Source organism: Lactuca sativa, chromosome 9 (assembly GCF_002870075.4).
Source record: "Lactuca sativa cultivar Salinas chromosome 9, Lsat_Salinas_v11, whole genome shotgun sequence".
In the NCBI taxonomy this organism is placed as follows: domain Eukaryota; kingdom Viridiplantae; phylum Streptophyta; class Magnoliopsida; order Asterales; family Asteraceae; genus Lactuca; species Lactuca sativa.
The window spans coordinates 118,291,852-118,313,950 of record NC_056631.2 but is presented as its reverse complement, the minus strand read 5'-3'; positions in this window follow the sequence as shown (position 1 = coordinate 118,313,950).

The following is a 22,099-nucleotide window of genomic DNA, read 5'->3' as shown; positions in this document are numbered from 1 at the left end:
AAAACAGAAGTTATAAAAGGAGGTGTAACACCCCAAAATTCAGAACCAAAAAAATTATTTTTAAGTTTATCAATCATAAAATAAACCATATTGTTTTTCCCAAAACCATGAAATCATAAAATAGTTTAGTTGTGCAATCCAATGATACATATAAAATCATCATCAGAGTCATAATTCCAAAATCACTAATGCGAAAAATCATGGTGTGATGCGATGCGATCAAGCCGGCCCTTTCCCCTTCGAGCTGGAAGTACCTGAAAACAAAACTGAAAACCGTAAGCACAAAACTTAGTGATTTTCCCCACCATACCACATATAAATCATAAACATATTTTCAGGCATATCTCGGTGCCCGACCTACCCTACTGAGCATACCTGGGTGCTCAACGTACCCATGTTAGACATACTTGGGTGTCAGACCTACCCATCGGTTTTATTCCAACCGGTTACGAGGTCTATTTCACCCCTACCCCTACCACATAAATCTTGTATATCACAGATCAGCATCAAACAATACATAACACCTTAATAATTATCAAAAATACAATTACTAAGTCATATCAATACTAGTGGGCCGACATTGGTGCCTTCGACCCACGATTTTTACGAAGGGAGACTCACCTTACTGTCTATGCCGAAATCGTACTCCTCGGTTGTCTCGTAACTGCTCTCCCTAAAGAATAATGAAAGACCCCAACTTTCGTATTTTTGAATGACCCAAACTTTCATACTTCACAATATAGATACTCCAAAACATTCTACATGCATATTTATAAATAATATTTTACATTGATAGTGTGATTACAAAATATTGGATACAAACCGACTAAGTTTTTAGTATATTACAAAGTGTTATATCTATTACATAACTACCCAGGATATTATAGTTTTATACATGCGTAAACTCAAGTACAAAAGTAACAGTATAAACTATTCTAAATCTTCCAACAGTATATGACTATACTGGATTTTCATTTCCTGCAATTGTTAAACACTGAGAGGGGTAAGCAGTGACGCTTAGTGAGTTCAATAATAGATACAATATAACGTTATGCCATATATATACTTCAATATGGCAGAAGCAAAGGGAACAAGGAACAACAAGGGCATATGTGAATCATGCGACAAGATTTCCGTATCAGTCAGTGAGACATAACAATTTCATTACTTAATATACATCAATAAAGCTTCGGCCCAAATGGCACAGAAGACATACACTTTCTGACTAAATATTTTGGTAGAATTCAGGTTTTTAACCCTATTTAACCGGCTGTCGATGCAATAGAATAAAAGTCATTCTCTTGCGAGGCGGTCTGTACGCTGAGCGTACCCCTCGTGCATGGGGCGTACCTGTGAGGTGTCATCAAATTAGAACTCGGGCTCGGACTTGGCTGTCTTATCCGATACATGTGCCTCGTGCGAAAAGAGAAGGACGTGCCCGACTTCTAACCCTTCATGTGTGAAGTACGCTGGGCGTACAAAGCGGATAATCCTTGGATTTTTGATTTATTTTTATTTAAAAACTTCAAAAATCCATATCTTTTGCATACGAGCTCTGTTTTTGACGTTCCTTATATCCACGCGTATGTGAGATTATGCTCTACAACTTTCGTTTAGAATCTGTTCGCTATTTTCACTTCATCTTTAATATTATATTTTGAACAGGCCGGGACAGGAAAAGTGCATTAAAAATTCATAACTTCTTCATCCGATATCCGTTTTCATCTATCTTTTTGCCTTTATACTACTATTGACGAGACCTTCGATTCTCATTTAGGTTGTGTCGGCTGAAAATCACTCGATCTTTATTTCGATTTTTTAGTTGTCTACTGTTATTCCGAAAATTAGAAAAATCATAACTTCCTCATACGATGTCAGATTTGAAAGTTCTTTTTATGAAAATTCTCGGTTTAACGAGTACTATGACTTTCATTTAGATCACTAAGGATAAAAAGTAGTTTATCGAAAACTCACTTTTTACGTCATTCGGCGTCGTGCCGGTTCTATCCTGAAACTTCAAGGAGTCATAACTTCTTCGTTATAACTCGGATTTCAATGAGGTTTCCTGCAATTGTTAAACATTGAGAGGGGTAAGCGGTGACTCTTAGTGAGTTCAATAGTAGATATAATATAACGTTATGCCATATATATATATATATATATATATATATATATATATATATATACACACACACTTCAATATGGTAGAAGCAAAGGGAACACGGAACAACAAGGGCATATGTGAATCATGTGACAAGCTTTCCATATCAATCAATGAGAGATAACAATTTCAATACTTGATATACATCAATAAAGCTTCGGCCCAAATGGCACAGAAGACATACACTTTCTGATTAAAACATTTTGGTAGATTTCAGGCTTTTAACCTTATCTAACCTTCTGCCAATGTCATAGAATAGAAGTCATTCTCTTACGAGACATGCTCTACATGGCCAGAGGCTACATACCAGTACCACTGTGAATCTAAGTCCTGTCACTGATCACATGGTCAAAGGTACAACTTCGCTACCATAATAGCGAAAATAATAACACGAGATGTGTAACAACTCAAAATTTCATATCACTTCTTGTAACTCAAATTGTAATCCAATTGGATCAACTAAACGTCGTTTCCAAATCCGTTTCTGATTTCGTCATTTAATTAAGTCACTAACTTGTATTAATCTAAAATGACTTAATGGGTGTCTTAATGCCATTTGAAATCATTCTAACACCCCATAATAGTCATCGGAATAATTCTAGAATCGACCATATCTGTGACAACCCGAAAAACTTCTCGCGTGCACTCTTCAATTCTTTCTAATATTAGACTTATTTTACTATATAGTAGTACCCTTTAGAGTCTAATGATGCATTCTAAATGTGGTATAATCAAAGTAGGAGTGTTAAAAAGGGTTGACTCAAAGTGTAGGAATCAAAACCGGGCCAAACACTCCAACACATGGAGTGTGCGGCCACACACTCGTGTTTGCGGCCTCACACCTTCCCAACCGCACACTCTGCCTATATTGTTGGGTTTTGAGCAATCTAACACTTCCTAAGTGTGCATGCAACCCTAATAAACCTTGGATCTATGTTTGTCTAAATACATGCAAAATAATAATTTTCCAAGGTTCATAACCTATCTAACATGGCATGGGGTACTTTTAAACATAAAAGAATTAGATGAGATTACATACCTTTTGATGATGAGTTTGATTCCTAAGGAGTTTGAGGGCCAAGCACCAATAGTGTGAATGCCTCAAATGGAATCACAAATCACCACAAACTCTTGGAAAACTTTGAGAGAGTGTATACACACTTATAAAATCGGTCACACACAAACATACATACTTTCTAGTTACACTAGTCGCTATTTCATGCAACATAAGCATGCTTATATAGTGTACATGATTAGGGTGAAACCCTAATAACCCATGACCTTTCCTTTTCCAAGGATCCATGGGTTAAAAGCTCCATGGATCATCCATGGACTTCCATACAAGCCTAGCCCATTAACAAATGAGTGTTAGCCCGCACTATATAAAACCAATAGCCCACAATCTAATTAGTCTTCCTTTTAATCTCTAAATTAATTCATAATTAATTTAAGACTAAGACTAATTAAATAACATGACTTCATATTAATATATTATAACTTATAATATATTAATAAACATATGTGTATAACTCTCATAAAATTATCCATAAATAGTTCGGGTGAAGTGCAACCCAAATGGACCATGCCGGGTCGGGTCAAGTATATACCAAATAAGTTATGGACTTAGACACCTTATCCAACATATATATGCCTCACTTAGATCATTCTTGAACATTTCCTTCACTTCTTCAAGCATAGAACACGAAAATCCTCTCAAGTATCATCCATTGTCCTTGAAGATCTTCATAAAAGGTACCAAGAACACCAAGAACACTAAGAACAATTGTGAATCATTGTATCGGAGCATGCCTTAAATGTCATGGCCCGAGTTGTTACCAGAATTCTCTTGGAGGGAGAGCGTGAGTTTGCGTATAGATCTATATTGGATTGACTATCCTACACCTTGCTGCTAGCTACAGCCGGACCTACAGGTCTGCGGGTGCCAAACATCATTCCGTGTTACGACCATTCATTATGTCGTTGTTACCAGTCGATAGTATGGTGCAATTAAATCACACAATACCTTAATATAAATCCGGTTTAAGGTAGTTAGTACAGCAGTAGTTCCTATAATACAACACTACAGTACTACATTAATTTACCCATTACATACATTTAGTGATTATTTCACTTAAACATTAATGTAGAAACTATATTTTGTTAATGATAGTTACACTTGGGAAATTACACACTTTTACAACAAACGAACATACAAAACAGTTAAGCCTTGGTAGACGGCTACTTTAATAGAAATTATAGGTTTTTCTAAGAGATTCAAACTTTTACAAACACTTACAAACATTTACATAAATTTTACAAACTTACACTCGAGACATGTTCAAACGTTTTGATAACAAACACTGACACTAAAATACTTATGAACTCACCAGCTCAAAGCTGATACTCGCTTTCAAAATAACTTGTATTCTCAGGTCATTAGTAGACAGGTACTGAGACCAGCTTTTGAGAAGATGGAGCGCATCCAAGACTCATCTTATTATTTTGATTTACATTATATTTTTGGTGTCTAAAACTGTACAGAACATGCTTGTATTAAAATTATATATTTAATGCAATGGATGATGTTGTTTGCTTGTTTACTACTACTGTGTTGTGATACATTACATGATGTCCTCCGCCCCAGAACGTTTCCGCCGTTCTCGGTTTTGGGGTGTGACAGATTGGTATCAGAGCATTGTTTATAGTGAATTAAGTATATCAACCCATAAAAGATATACTAAACTATAAACCCATTAGGGATTAAAGCACTCTGACCAAGAGTCTATACATTAAATACTAAAATATTTAATTAAGTATACTAGACTGCATTCATACTAAAATCAGTGTCACAACGACAAGAACAAAAGTATTACGATTGTTAAATATCACAGGTAAGCTCGAGGATGTATGGTCAGTCTTGGGAATGGCATAGCCTGATCAACTATGCTGGTCCGAGGAGTGATTAGCATATGCCCTAGAATGGTTGTGATGTATTAACAAGTCTAAAAACTTACCAACAATACCACAAGAAGACCAGTAGAACCTAAACTTAAAATACTATAGGTGTATTTTGTACTAGTAGCTACGCATATACTATATTCTCATACCTCTCTTCTCGCATAGATATCATGGCTGGATTCCATCACGGCGACCCATACTTTCCAGATGAAGGCAATGCAGGGTGGATCGAAGAAGAAGAGCCCAAAGATGAGCATCCAATCCCTTTGGATGATCACCTCGCAGAAGCCTTTTCTGATGGATCCGACTCCGAGCCTGAAGTCAACAACATACCACTAGTAGGTCAAGCCCCAAACAACGATCCCCGACCAGCATTTCCAGGTCCCACTCCCTTGTGGGTAAACAACTTGAATCGCTGGAGCGACGAACAGGATCAACCCTTACCTTACTTTGGGGACCGAAGCTTTTAACACGTTAGCGAAGGTGGTTCTGCGGATAGAGCTCTGCCCGTCATGATCAGTAGAATTGCTCGAAACGTTGAACAAGGTCGAGCAGCCATCGACCGAGTTATGGAAATTGATGCCAACTCAGGCGTTAATACTGTCCGCATTCGGCATCTAGAAGAAGCACTCGAAAGGACGAGGAGATCCAATGACGCACTACAACATCAATTGACCACCGAAATCGCAGAACTTCGAGTTCGCCAAAGAGCTCACGAACGACACCTCCGAGAAGTGGTTCGGCAACTGGCAGATATGAGGATTCGCCCTAGAAATTCTCACCGTCGTTAGAAGATGTCTAGTACATCTTTGTCTTTTGATTAAGGAATAGCCTTTAGTATCTGGGCTTTTAGTAACGCTTGTCTGTAAAATATTCCTAACTTTCAGTACGCTAACTAGGAATTTAGTAACTGTCAAAATTTTCCGTATGGTATGATGTAAGACCTACTGTTAGGTCAATTTTTTTTCCCTGAACACATTACATCAATAATACCAGTAATATTGACAGCTAACTAACCTGTGAGAAAATCTTTACACTTGTGTTTTCCTACTATTCTTCCCTATTATGACTTCAATTCGTACACTCAATCAACTGTTGGACTATGGGTACTTAGTCCATGTGCCACTCTCAACTTGCTTACAATTGATTCTTACCATTGTATCTGTCTTTATAAACTTATAGCTGAAAGATGCCTCCTCGCAAATCTCCCCGGAATAACCCTGCACCTCCTCCTCCTCCGGTCATAGATACTGCGGCTCTGAACGCTGCAGTAGCTGCGGCAGTGGCAACTGCCATGGCCCAATACCACTCAACTAACAATAGCCAAGGTGGAACCCCTGTTGAATCCACTCATGCTAAGATCCATGTGCGCATGAAAGAATGCTCCTACAAGGATTTCACCAACTATAAGCCGAAGTCCTTTTATGGAACCGGTGGAGTCATTGCCCTCTCGCAATGGTTCAAGGAGACGGAATCGGTCTTCGAAATTTGTTCATGCCCTACGGCGAGCAAGGTTAAATATGCCGCCTATACCTTTGAAGGAAAAGCCCTGACGTGGTGGAACAGCCACGTTAAAGCTCTAACTCTCGTTGTAGCCAACGACATGGGCTGGGAAACAATGAAAGACCTCACGATTAAGGAGTATTGCCCGAGAGGCAAAATCCAGAAATTAGAGCAAGAACTATGGGGCCTAACCATGAAGGGCTCCAACATAGTCGCTTATACCGCCAGGTTCAGTGAACTGGTGGCTGTCTGCCCCAATATGGTTCCCACTGAAGGGAAAAAGATCGAAAGGTACATATGGGGGCTGGTGCCTCCGTACCAAGGAAATGTTCTATCATCAAACCCTACTACTTTCGACAGTGTCAAGCGGCTGGCACAGCGACTTATCGACCATGGAATTCAATCCTCAATAGCGACGACAACCCTAGCCATCCCGGAACCCTCCAAACCCGCTGACTCTAAGCAGAAGTCCTGGGATGACAAGAGGAAACAGCGAGCTGCCAAAAAGCAGCAAATTATGGTTGTGCATGCTGCAATAACCCCTACTGCTACTACTCCGGTGAAGCAGTATGCTGGAAGTTTGCCTAAGTGCAACAAATGTAATTTCCACCACAACGGCCCCTGCCGTGAAATGCAGTGTTCTAACTGCGATAAGAAAGGACACACTGTCCGGTTTTGTAGGTCTCTGGCAAGACCGATCACTCAAGTCCCTGGCTCAGGCGCGAGCCCAACCTGCTATGAATGTGGTGAGGAAAGCCACTACAAGAGGGACTGCCCCAAAGCAAAGAATGCAGGTGGATCGGGGAGAGTACTGGCAATAAGCCATGAGGAAGCAGTTGCTGACCCGACGGTGGTGACTGGTACGTTCCTTCTCGATAACTCCTATGCATGCATTCTGTTCGATAGTGAAGCGGAGCGAAGTTTCGTGAACCATAAATTTGCTCACATACTTAAACATCAACCACACGCACTTAAAGAACAATTCACGGTAGAAATGGCAAATGGGAAAACTGAAAGCACCAAGAGCATATACTTAGGTTGTACCTTAACTCTAGATAACCATTCATTTCCAATCGACCTCATGCCGGTCTCCATTAAAAGTTTCGACGTTATCATCGGCATGGATTGGTTGAGCCTTCATCGCGCCGACATCATGTGCTTCGAGAAAGCAATCCGTCTAAACCTCCCGTCTAACGAAACTCTAATAGTCTATGGCGACAAACCTGGTGCGAGTCTTCGTATAATATCAAGTATTCAAGCACAAAAGTACATACGTAAAGAATACCATGCATTCCTTGCTCACGTCGTCGATACGAGCCTAGAAACGAAAGAACTAAAGAACATTCCAGTAGTGAGCGACTTCCCCGACATTTTCCCAGAAGAACTACCAGGTTTACCTCCGCAAAGACAGGTCGAGTTCAGAATCGACTTAATTCCAGGAGCTACCCCAGTAGCTAAGTCGCCCTACCGATTAGCACCAGCAGAGATGCAGGAATTATCTGGTCAACTTAACGAACTGCTCAGCAAGGGCTAGACCAAGCTTCTCGCCTTGCGGAGCACCAGTCTTGTTTGTTAAGAAGAAAGACGGATCATTCCGTATGTGTATCGACTACAGGGAACTCAACAAACTAACGGTAAAAAATCGTTACCCTCTGCCTCGCATAGACGATCTATTTGACCAACTGCAAGGGGTGAGCTATTTCTCCAAAATTGATCTGAGATCCAGATATCACCAATTACGAGTGCTAGAGGAAGATGTTCCGAAGACAGCCTTCCGGACTCGTTACGGACACTACGAGTTCGTGGTGATGCCATTCAGACTGACCAATGCGCCCGCAGTTTTGATGGATCTGATGAATCGAGTATGTCGACCTTACTTGGATCAGTTCGTCATCGTTTTCATTGACGACATCCTGATCTACTCCCGAAGTAAGGAAGAGCATGGCGATCACCTACGAGAAGTTTTAAGAACGTTACGAACGGAGAAGCTCTATGCGAAGTTCTCGAAATGCGAATTTTGGATCTGAAGAGTCGAATTCTTAGGACATGTGGTAAGCGAAGAGGGAATCCACGTGGATCCATCCAAAATTAAGGCTATTGAGAACCGGTCAGCACCAAAGACGCCTACAGAAATTCGTCAATTTCTAGGTCTTGCTGGCTACTACCGCAGATTCATACAGAACTTCTCTAGTATTGCGAAACCTCTTACCACACTGACCCAGAAGGGCGTGGCCTTTGACTGGGAAGAGAAACAGGAGAGAGCATTTCAAACGCTCAAACGAGCCTTGTGCACCGCACCAATACTATCCCTACCCGAAGGGATAGAAGACTTCGTGGTCTATTGCGATGCGTCAAACCAAGGGCTCGATTGTTTCCTAATGCAACGGGGTAAGGTCATCGCCTACGCCTCGAGATAGCTGAAGACGCACGAAGTCAACTACACCACACACGATCTTGAGCTGGGGGCAGTTGTGTTTGCCCTGAAGATCTGGAGACATTACTTGTATGGCACAAAAAGCACTATTTTTACCGACCACAAGAGTTTACAACACATATTCGACCAGAAAAAGCTCAACATGAGACAACGACGGTGGGTCGAGCTACTCAATGACTACAAATGCGACATTCGTTATCATCCGGGTAAAGCCAACGTAGTAGTAGACGCCTTAAGTCGGAAGGAATATTCTGGTCGAAGAGTTAAGTCGTTGACAATGACTATCCATTCGCACTTGTCTAAACAAATTCAGGCGGCTCAACTTGAAGCTATGAAACCTGAACATGTGGCGCGTGAATCCCTCAGAGGAATGGATAAGAACTTAGAAGCCAAGGGTGACGGAGCCCTATATTTCATGGACCGGATCTGGACCCCGAAACACGGTGGTTTCCGAGACTTGGTCATTACTGAGGCGCACAACACTCGGTATTCCGTCCACCCAGGTTCAGATAAGATGTATCTGGATCTTAAAAAGCTATACTGGTGGCCTAATATGAAAGCAGAGATTGCTACCTTCGTAAGTAAATGCCTTACTTGTGCAAAGGTCAAGGTTGAGTACCAGAAACCCTCTGGTTTACTGCAACAACCAGAGATCCCAGAATGGAAGTGGGAGCGGATCACTATGGATTTCATAACCAAGTTGCCCAAGAAAACGAGTGGACTTGATACCATATGGGTCATCATCGATAGATTGACCAAGTCTGCACACTTCCTACCTATCAAGGAAACTGACAAGATGGAGAAACTTATGAGAACATACATTAGGGAAATCCTGCGACTACATGGTGTTCCTATATCCATTATCTCCGATAGAGATAGTAGGTTCACCTCAAGATTCTGGCAATCACTACAACATTCCCTGGGAACAAGACTGACTATGCTCAGACCGACGGACAAAGTGAGAGGACCATCCAAACACTGGAAGATATGTTGAGAGCCTGTGTGAGTGACTTCGGAAAGGCATGGGATACTCATTTACCCCTTGTCGAGTTTTCCTATAATAACAGTTATCACACGAGCATCAAGGCTGCTCCATTTGAAGCCCTCTACGGCCGAAAGTGCAGATCCCCTCTGTGCTGGGCTGAGGTGGGTGATACCCAATTAGCTAAGGGTCAAGCTTCTGGCAGTACTCTCACTGGTCCGGAAATCATTCGGGAAACGACGGAGAAGATCGTTCAGATCCGTGAACGATTGAAAGCCTCCAGAGACCAACAGAAAAGCTACACCGATAAACGTAGAAAACCGTTGGAATTCCAGGTGGGCGACCGCGTTTTATTGAAGGTCTCACCCTGGAAGGGCTTGATACGCTTCGGAAAGCATGGAAAGCTAAATCCAAGGTACATTGGGCCTTTCGAGATTCTCGCAAGAATCAGCCCAATGGCTTACAAACTCAATCTACCGAACGAACTTCGTAACATACATTCTACCTTCCACGTTTCCAATTTGAAAAAGTGTCTATCCGACGAGACTCTTGTAATCCCACTTGACGAGATCAAGATCAACGAGAGCCTCAACTTCGTGGAAGAACCCGTAGAAGTCATGGACCGTGAGGTCAAGCAGACGAAGCAAAGCCATATCCCGATTGTGAAGGTTCGCTGGAACGCCAAGCACGGGCCAGAATTCACTTAGGAACGCGAGGATCAGATGAAACTGAAATATCCTCATCTTTTTACTTAGTTATTTGTAATAATCTAGTAACTTAAACTCAAATTTCGGGACGAAATTCCCTTGACAGGGGGATGATGTGACAACCCGAAAAACTTCTCGCGTGCACTCTTCAATTCTTTCCAATATAAGACTTCTTTTACTATATAGTAGTACCCTTTAGAGTCTAATGACGCATTCTAAATGTGGTATAATCAAAGTAGGAGTGTTAAAAAGGGTTGACTCGAAGTGTAGGAATCAAAACCGGGCCAAACACTCCAACACATGGAGTGTGCGGCCATACACTTGAGTGTGCGGCCACACACTCTTGTTTGCGGCCTCACACCTTCCCAACCGCACACTCTACCTATATATGCCGCCCTTAGATCATTCTTGAACATTTCCTTCACTTCTTCAAGCATAGAACACGAAAATCCTCTCAAGTATCATCCATTGTCCTTGAAGATCTTCATAAAAGGTACCAAGAACACCAAGAACACCAAAATCTTCATCTGGCCGCACACATGGCAGCACACATGGCCGCACACATGTGCTGGCAGCACACTAGGCCGCACACCAGGCCGCACACACACATATAGTGTGTATTTTGGCCATACACCCTCTTGTATAGCCTTATAAACCCTCATACAATCATATATAATTATAACACTTCATAATAAGTGTTTACTAGTCCCTAAGGTGGTCCCAAAATCATCAATTAGTTGTTCAAAACACTAATTAAATCCATATATGTGCCAATATATGCTAAATAGGATTCACGCGTGTACTCAAGTCACCAATTGACACCTAGCAACTAATCCAACATTGTCATCAGAACCACTCACTACAGGTGAGTTCATACCCCTTTAATTAACCTTTGAAATACTTTTAAATGTTTTAAATGCTTTTATGGGGGGGGGGGGGGGAATACAAGTTGAATACTTATAGTTATTACATCAATCACATGTGATTAATAACTACAAAACCAATGATTTCATCACTATTTCAAAATGTTTATCAATCTGTTTTACTTCAAAATGTTTAACAAACTCTTTTACTTATCAAATACATTTATTTAAACTTTATTATACTTCTTATAAATTGTGTGTCCATATATGTATAGATATATAAGAAATGTTTAAAAGGCTTAGGAAGGCCATCCGTCCTATTTCCTTTTCCTCGATTTGGATGTGGTCTGGTGGGATGTCGGGTAGCCGTCCGAGGGTCATTTCAATATTAATTATATATCATATGTGCATATATAGACATAAAAGTACTTTCATTATTCACGCGTTTTAGTTACATCATTAGTAAGTTACCATCGGGGTAACACAGGATTTCATTTATACTATTACTAGATCAACGAGTCAGTTCATTCATTGAGTCATATACATTACATTACTATGAGAACATATACATTACATTACTATGAGAACATATACAACTATACTAGAGAAGAACATATACAAATATACTAAGAAGAGAACATATACAACGATACCAGAACAAGTAACATTACATTACATATACATGAATACGTTTACAATTGTGAATCACTGTATCGGAGCATGCCTTAAATGTCATGGCCCCTGTTGTTACCAGAATTCTCTTGGAGGGAGAGCGTGAGTTTGCGTATAGATCTATATTGGATTGACTATCCTACACCTTGCTGCTTGCTACAGCCGGACCTACAGGTCTGCGGGTGCCAAACATCATTCCGTGTTACGACCATTCATTATGTCGTTGTTACCAGTCGATAGTATGGTGCAATTAAATCACACAATACCTTAATATAAATCCGGTTTAAGGTAGTTAGTACAGTAGTAGTTCCTATAATACAACACTACAGTACTACATTAATTTACCCATTACATACATTTAGTGATTATTTCACTTAAACATTAATGTAGAAACTATATTTTGTTAATGATAGTTACACTTGGGAAATTACACACTTTTACAACAAACGAACATACAAAACAGTTAAGCCTTGGTAGACGGCTACTTTAATAGAAATTATAGATTTTTCTAAGAGATTCAAACTTTTACAAACACTTACAAACATTTACATACATTTTACAAACTTACACTCGAGACATGTTCAAACGTTTTGATAACAAACACTAACACTAAAATACTTATGAACTCACCAGCTCAATGCTGATACTCGCTTTCAAAATAACTTGTATTCTCAGGTCATCAGTAGACAGGTACTGAGACCAGCTTTTGAGAAGATGGAGCGCATCCAAGACTCATCTTATTATTTTGATTTACATTATATTTTTGGTGTCTAAAACTGTACAGAACACGCTTGTATTAAAATTATATATTTAATGCAATGGATGATGTTGTTTGCTTGTTTACTACTACTGTGTTGTGATACATTACATGACGTCCTCCGCCCCAGAACGTTTCCGCCGTTCTCGGTTTTGGGGTGTGACAGATTGGTATCAGAGCATTGTTTATAGTGAATTAAGTATATCAACCCATAAAAGATATACTAAACTATAAACCCATTAGGGATTAAAGCACTCTGACCAAGAGTCTATACATTAAATACTAAAATATTTAATTAAGTATACTAGACTGCATTCATACTAAAATCAGTGTCACAACGACAAGAACAAAAGTATTACGATTGTTAAATATCACAGGTAAGCTCGAGGATGTATGGTCAGTCTTGGGAATGGCATAGCCTGATCAACTATGCTGGTCCGAGGAGTGATTAGCATATGCCCTAGAATGGTTGTGATGTATTAACAAGTCTAAAAACTTACCAACAATACCACAAGAAGACCAGTAGAACCTAAACTTAAAATACTATAGGTGTATTTTGTACTAGTAGCTACGCATATACTATATTCTCATACCTCTCTTCTCGCATAGATATCATGGCTGGATTCCATCACGGCGACCCATACTTTCCAGATGAAGGCAATACAGGGTGGATCGAAGAAGAAGAGCCCAAAGATGAGCATCCAATCCCTTTGGATGATCACCTCGCAGAAGCCTTTTCTGATGGATCCGACTCCGAGCCTGAAGTCAACAACCTACCACTAGTAGGTCAAGCCCCAAACAACGATCCCCGACCAGCATTTCCAGGTCCCACTCCCTTGTGGGTAAACAACTTGAATCGTTGGAGTGACGAACAGGGTCAACCCTTACCTTGAAACTCCTCAAACATGGGGAGTAAACACTTTTATACATGTTAGAATGCCTTGAAACTTAACCAAAAGCCTTGTGGTAAATCCTAGAACCATCTAAAATTAGTTTGGGGGCCTTTAACATAACAAAATGCATCATACAAGAGGTTACGGCCATGGAACATATTCTTGGGCCGTAAACTCCTAAAATTGTGTCAAATGATGCCCTTAAATCACCCCAAAGCATGGAAAAATTACTAGAATCACATGTGATTGCTCTAAGTGCCTCAAATCAATTATTCTTGACCATGGGAGAGTTTACGGCCGTAAACTCAAAGTTTACAGCCGTGAACTCCCTTTTAATTAGTATAAGTCCCATTAAATCATTCCAAGGTATTTTAGAAATTCATTCCATAAATCCCCAAGTCCAATCAAGCCATTAAACCCTCAAAATCACACCCACATGAGTTCACGGCCGTGAACTGATGTATGTGTGTGTTATATGGCCGTAAACTCCATAAAATGTTTAGTCTTGGGGCGTAAACTCAAATCCCAAGTCCCTAGTACCAAATCACGTCCGTAGATGTCACCCGGGTCACTCCAAACGCTCGTTTTGAGGTGTTTAACCTCGTTGGAGTGTAATGTTCCATATAATTAGTGATTGTAAATCTCATTGGATATATATGGAAATTATTACATTTTACATAGGGACATCGCGAGTAATCAAGCCCCAAACCAACGTCTAGTGTCCGAAACCGTCGCATTTCCGAGTCTGGTGAGTTCATACCCCTACCCTTTTTCATTGTTTTTCACTGTTTTCAGGGGGAACACAAGCAAAGTACAATGGTTTCTTGTACTCAAAAACTTATTTTCATGTGTGTGATATACATTTTATATGCTTTTAATATGATTGATACAACTGATAACCATTCGAACATGCAGATCACGTAAACATTTATTTGTGAAATGGGTTTTATAAATTGTTATGTTTTATATATTTCACAAATGTTTTTCCACATTTTATCAGTTAAAAGCGTGATATTAGAACACATGAACAATATAACTTGTACACTGTTTGTCCTCGGTAACACTCCACAGAGATACGCGAGTGGAGGACTATCATATTATTACTAGTAAATTTGTTATTCATGTATGATTGGAGACACGTCCTCAGCGAACACTCCACAGAGATCAGCGAGTGGAGGACTACACCCGTAACCAGAATCTCTGGGATTTAGAGAGCGTGACTTGAGTGTATAGATCTATACGGGGCTGACTACCCCACACCTGGCTGCTAGCTACAGCCGAACCGAAATGGTTCAAGGGTGACGAAAGTCATAAGGATGTGGACTACTTATTGCCACGGGTTCAGTCTATAGTATGGTTATGGAACTCGCAATTAGGATAACAAAGATTTACTTATAGTAATAATGAATAACCTTATACATTTCACAAGATAACCAGGTTTCGGAATACATCTTTACATTGATAACCAACATTCAGGAAAGTATGGGACTTTCCTGGGAAACCTTGTACATAACCAGGTCTAAACAGGATACAACTTTTACAAATGGTAACCAACATTCAGGAAAGCATGGGGCTTTCCTGGGGCAAACATTTACATAACTAGAAAAGTGTAACAAACTGGATAACCTTACATCTTTTACAATTGGTAATATACAATCAGGAAAGTATGGGACTTTCCTGGGGATCCATTAGTACATAACCAGAACAGAATAACAAAACAGATAACCTAAATGTACATTTTCACAAGGGTAAACATGATTTCAGTGTACAACTTTACTTTACATAATGTGAAACAACCAACCAACCTTTTTAAGAAAATGTGGGATTGTCTTGGCGTGTGTTACATTTTCAGAAACAGAAAGGAAACATGAACATTTTCACAAAACAAAAACCGCTTATGAACTCACCAGCGTTATGCTGATTTTCCAACCGCTTGTGTTCTCAGGTCAACATTAGAACAGGTACCGAAGATCCTTTTTCCCGAAGTCGGAGTGCTCAGAAGACCCGTTTCATTTTGTTCATATATATATACTATGTATCACAACTGTACAACTTTACTTTTGAAACAATTGTAAAACTTTTTATATGTAATGTAATGGTTGTTCTACTTTACTTACTATGTACATTGGATTTGATACTCAACGTGGAGTCAACCCTGGAAATGTTTCTGCCTTCGGTTTTCGGGGTGTGACAGATTGGTATCAGAGCCCTTGTTTATAGTGAATAAAGTATACCAAACCTTACATGGTATAAAACTATAAACACTAAAGGGCCTAAGTGCTCTGAAATAAAAGTATCTTCAAACTATAAGTATTTTCAAAAAGTATATAAGTATACCGAGCCGTCGAGATCCGTAACTACAAGTAGAACAAAACATAAGTAAATGGGTGTTGTGTACTGCGGTTAAACCTGGGCAGTTATGTAGTCGTGTCTAGGATCAATATAGCCTGGCCAACTATATTCATTCGAGACACGGACAACATGTGCTTGGGAGTGACTGTGGTATGCGGCATGCCTAAAAACTTACCCTAATACCACAAACATCGCGCCAGTGTAGTAACGAATCATGAAATACTATGGGAGTATTTCTTGAGCCAATCTTTTGTAAGAATCCTCGTTCATGTATAGATCCTTGATCATTCCATTAGCGATAGTTTACCTGCTTTGATAACTCTTTCCTGCTTTATCGCTTATTTGGAATAAATATTTGTCATATCTCTCGATTCAATTCAGAGGACTTATCATCCTCTCTTTCTTGATCTTATTAGATCAAGATGCCTCCCAGAAAGAGACCCAGCTCAAAGACCAACAACCCTCCGCCACCACCTCCTCCTGAAATTGATCCTGTGTTATTCCAAACAGTTGTCACCGCCGCGGTGGCAGCTTCCATGTCCCAATTGAACACCGGTGGTTCCGGTGGTTCAGGGGGTAGCAATCAGAATCAAGAAAGTAATCAGGAACACCGAAAGGAGGGTTCCTACAAGGACTTCATGAATGCGACGCATTCATCCTTCGATGGCACTGGAGGTGTCATTTCCTTATCCCGATGGTTCAAGAAAATCAAATCCATTTTCGAAATTTGTGCCTGTGCTGAGTCCGATAAGGTCAAATTTGCAGCCTGTACCTTCAGTGATAAAGCCTTGACTTGGTGGAATGGCCGAGTCAAATCCTTGACCCTACCCGTAGCCAATGCCATGGGCTGGGACGCCATGAAAGAACTCCTCCTTGCCGAATACTGTCCCCGTGGCGAAATGCAGAAGCTAGAGCACGAGCTCTGGAACCTAAAGATGAAAGGTTCCGACATTGCTGCATACATTTCCCGATTCGATGATCTTGCCCTTCTCTGTCCTGGTCTGGTCACTCCTGAAAGCAAAAAGATCGAGAGGTTTATTTGGGGGTTAACCAATCCAACAAAAGGTCATGTCTTAGCTGCTCGCCCGGACACATATGATAGTGCTAACACTTTAGCCCAAGCCATAATCGACCACAGTGATGATGTCGAGGAAACCACTACTGCTCCTAAATCGACTAAAAGCAGTGGTGAGAAGAGAAAGTTCTGGAAGAAGAAGAAGGGTCAATCTTTCCAAGGATCCTCCAAAAGACAGTAAACAGTAGCAGTCCATGCGGCTACTACCCCCGTTGCTGCTGCTTCTGTTGTGGGATCCACGTCTCCAACTCCTACCAGCCGGTATGCTGGTAATCTTCCTCTCTGTGACAAGTGCAAGTATCACCACAACCCTGGCCCCTGTCGAGAACTTTCCTGTACCAATTGTGGTAAGAAGGGGCACACAGTCTGATTCTGCAAAGCTCCGGCCCAATCGGCCAATCAATCTTCGGGAACAGGCGTTGGTCAAGCCTGCTACAACTGTGGTGAAGCTGGGCACTTTAAAAGGAAATGCCCTAAGAAGTCTACGGCTGACAACACTGTAAGGGTCCTCACCATGGGACGGGAGGAAGCGGTCGCCGATCCCACTATTGTCTCGGGTACGTTCCTTCTCTACAACTCATATGCCAATATTCTTTTTGACTCGGGTGCTGAGAGAAGCTTTATTAGTCATGCATTCAAACATAACCTAAAACATAACTCCCGACCTTTAACCGAGACATTTACCGTCGAGATGGCGAACAGTGAGAAAGAAAGCACGAGCGAAGTATTCGTAGGTTGTACCCTTACCCTGAACGACCATTTGTTTCCTATCGATCTCATGCCAGTATCCATAAAGAGCTTTGATGTCATCATTGGCATGGATTAGTTGAGTCCCAATCATGCGGACATCCTTTGTTTTGAAAAAGCAATCCGTCTCAACCTTCCTTTGGGTCAAATTCTAGTAATCTATGGCGATAAACTCAGTTCCAACCTTCGTATCATTTCCTGCATCAAAGCTCAGAAGCTCCTACGAAAGGAGTGTATTGCATTCTTGGTCCATGTAATCAACGAGAAGCAGGAAGTTAAAGATCTCGCAAGCATCCCCGAAGTCTGTAACTTTCCTGACGTATTTCCCGAAGAGCTTCCAGGAATTCCTCCTGAACGTCAGGTCGAGTTCCGTATTGACCTAATTCCTGGAGCTATTCCTGTAGCGAAGTCTCCGTATCGCTTAGCTCCAGCAGAAATGCAGGAGTTATCCAGTCAACTCAACGAGTTGCTCAGTAAAGGATTCATTAGACCGAGTTCCTCACCCTGGGGAGCTCCGGTATTGTTTGTCAAGAAGAAAGATGGATCTTTTTGGATGTGTATCGATTATCGCGAACTGAACAAGTTGACTGTCAAAAACCGATATCCTCTTCCGCGAATAGATGACCTCTTCGATCAACTCCAGGGAGCCAGTTACTTCTCCAAGATAGACCTTCGGTCAGGGTACCATCAGCTACGAGTTCATGAAAGTGATGTGTCCAAAACAGCTTTCAAGACTCGATATGGACACTACGAGTTCGTAGTGATGCCCTTTGGTCTAACCAACGCACCGGCGGTGTTCATGGACCTGATGAACCGGGTGTGTCGTCCTTATCTAGACAAGTTTGTCATTGTGTTCATTGATGACATACTCGTCTATTCCCGAAGCGAAGAAGACCAGAAACAACACTTGAGGCTAGTGTTGGAAACCCTACGATCCGAGAAGTTGTACGCGAAATTTTCCAAATGCGAGTTCTGGATTCGGAAGGTAACTTTGCTCGGTAATGTAGTAAGCGAGGAGGGTATTCATGTAGATCCTTCCAAGATAAAGGCGATAGAGAATTGGTCAGCACCGAAGACACCCACAGAAATCCGGCAATTTTTGGGTCTCGCTGGCTATTATCGAAGACTCATTTAGAACTTTTCCAGAATCGCCAAACCCTTAACCACTCTAACACAGAAAGGTGTACCCTTTTGTTGGAGTGATAAGCAAGAAACTGCATTCCAGACACTGAAGAAAGCCTTGTGCAGCGCGCCTGTTCTGTCCCTACTCGAAGGGACAGAGGACTTCGTGGTCTACTACGATGCGTCTAATCAAGGCTTTGGCTGTGTGCTTATGCAAAGGGGAAAAGTAATTCAATATGCTTCTAGACAGTTGAAAACACACGAGGTCAACTATACCACACACGACTTGGAGTTAGGAGCCGTAGTCTTTGCGTTGAAGATTTGGAGACATTACCTCTATGGAACCAAGTGCACGATCTTCACTGATCACAAGAGCCTGCAACACATCTTTGACCAGAAAGACTTAAACATGAGACAAAGGTGATGGGTAGAACTACTCAGTGATTATGAGTGTGAAATCCGTTACCATCCCGGCGAGGCCAATGTGGTAGCAGATGCCCTTAGCCGAAAGGAGAGTGCAGGTCGTAAAGTGAAGAACCAGACGATGACCATCCATTCCAACCTACCCATGCAAATCCGAGAAGCCTAGTTAGAAGCCCTCAAACCCGAGAATGTGTCGACCGAAGCCTTGAGAGGAATGGAAAAGAAACTTGAGATCAAAGGTGACGGAGTCCATTGTTCCATGGATCGGATCTGGATTCCCAAGTTCGGAGGATTCAGAGAGATAGTTATGGAGGAAGCGCACAAAACCAGATACTCTGTTCACCCGGGCTCTGACAAGATGTACTTAGATCTCAAGAAGCAATACTGGTGGCCAAACATGAAGGCTGAGATAGCTACGTTCGTGGGCAAGTGTCTGACTTGCGCCAAAGTAAAAGTTGAGCACCAGAAACCCTCGGGTCTGCTCCAACAACCCGAGATACCCGAATGGAAATGGGAGATGATTACCATGGATTTTATCACCAAACTACCCAAGTGTCCGAGTGGGTATGATACCATTTGGGTGATTGTCGATCGTTTAACAAAGTCTGCTCATTTTGTTCCGATCAAAGAATCATACAAGATGGAAAGACTCGCGCGGATATACATCCATGAGGTAATCCGACTGCACGGTGTACCTGTGTCCATTATCTCTGATCGAGATAGCAGGTTTACCTCCCGATTTTGGCAGTCTCTTCAAAAAGCTCTTGGAACCAAACTAGATATGAGCACGGCATATCATCCTCAGACCGATGGACAAAGTGAGAGAAAAATCCAAACCCTAGAGGACATGCTTAGGGCATGTGTCATTGACTTTGGAAAGTCGTGGGACACACATCTACCTTTAATCGAATTCTCGTACAACAACAGTTACCACACCAGCATTACGGCTGCCCTGTTTGAAGCCCTATACGGTCGCAAGTGCAGATCCCCTCTGTGCTGGGCCGAGGTGGGGGATACACAGTTAGCCAAGGGTCGAGTCCCGGACAGTGCTCTCATTGGTCCTGAAATCATCCGTGAAACCACCGAGAAGATAATCCAAATCCGAGAATGACTGAAAGCTTCACGTGATCGCCAGAAGAGTTACGCTGATAACCGTCGGAAACCACTGGAATTCCGGGTTGGAGACCATGTCCTGTTGAAGGTCTCGCCTTGGAAAGGCACTGTACCCTTTGGTAAGCGTGGGAAACTTAATCCGAGGTACATTGGACCTTTCGAGATCCTCGCCAGGATTGGTCCGGTAGCCTATAAACTTCGTTTACCTCACGAGCTCAGTAACATCCATCCCGTCTTCCATGTTTCAAATCTCAAGAAGTGCCTATCCGATGAAACCCTAGTGATTCCTTTAGACGAGATCGAGATCAATGAAAACCTCAAATTCATGGGGGAACTGATCGAAATCATGGATCGAGAAGTCAAACGTACGAAACAAAGTCGCATCGCGTTAGTGAAGGTTCGCTGGAGTGCCAAGCGGGGACCGGAGTTCACTTGCGAGCGGGAAGACTCGATGAGACAGAAGTATCTGCAACTCTTTCCAGATCCATGATTTGTATTTTGTCTTATATCTTGTCTTGAATTTCGGGACGAAATTCCCTCTAACGGGGGGATAATGTAACAACCCGAAATTTCATATCACTTCTTGTAACTCAAATTGTAATCCAATTGGATCAACTAAACGCTGTTTCCAAATCCATTTCCGATTTCATCATTTAATTAAGTCATTAACTTGTATTAATCTAAAATGACTTAATGGGTGTCTTAATGCCATTTGAAATCATTCTAACACCCCATAATAGTCATCGGAATAATTCTAAAATCGACCATATCGGATTACGACAACTTGGTCGGGTGCGACCAAAAGCCCCGCCTAACGCTGGTATCGGGTAGAATTTCGTCGTGTCCAATTCCCGAGCACTATATAAAGGACTCAAAGCTTTCATTTGAAGCTTTTGGCCATCTTTCCTTAATCACTCTCCAACCTCTCTCCTCATCCATAATCAAAGGTCCAAAAACAAAGATTTAAGGCTCCAAATCAAAGAGGTAACATCCTTAACTTGTTATCTAGCCTCTTTAGCGTTCAAATTGATGTTTAAATTGAGTTTTAGGACCTGGAACATGTGTTTACGTCCAAGGATCAAGCTTGGGCCGTAAACACTTAAAAATGGGGGTATTTGAGCCAATTAACCCTTCCAAATCATTGTTAGGACTTAGATACGACCTTGAGACTTACAAATCGGGACTAAAAACATTTAGAACATGAATTTTGAGGGACAAAAGAGAGTTTACGGCCAAGGCATGTGCTTGGGCCGTAAACTCCTCAAACATGGGGAGTAAACACCTTTATACATGTTAGAATGCCTTGAAACTTAACCAAAAGCCTTGTGGTAAATCCT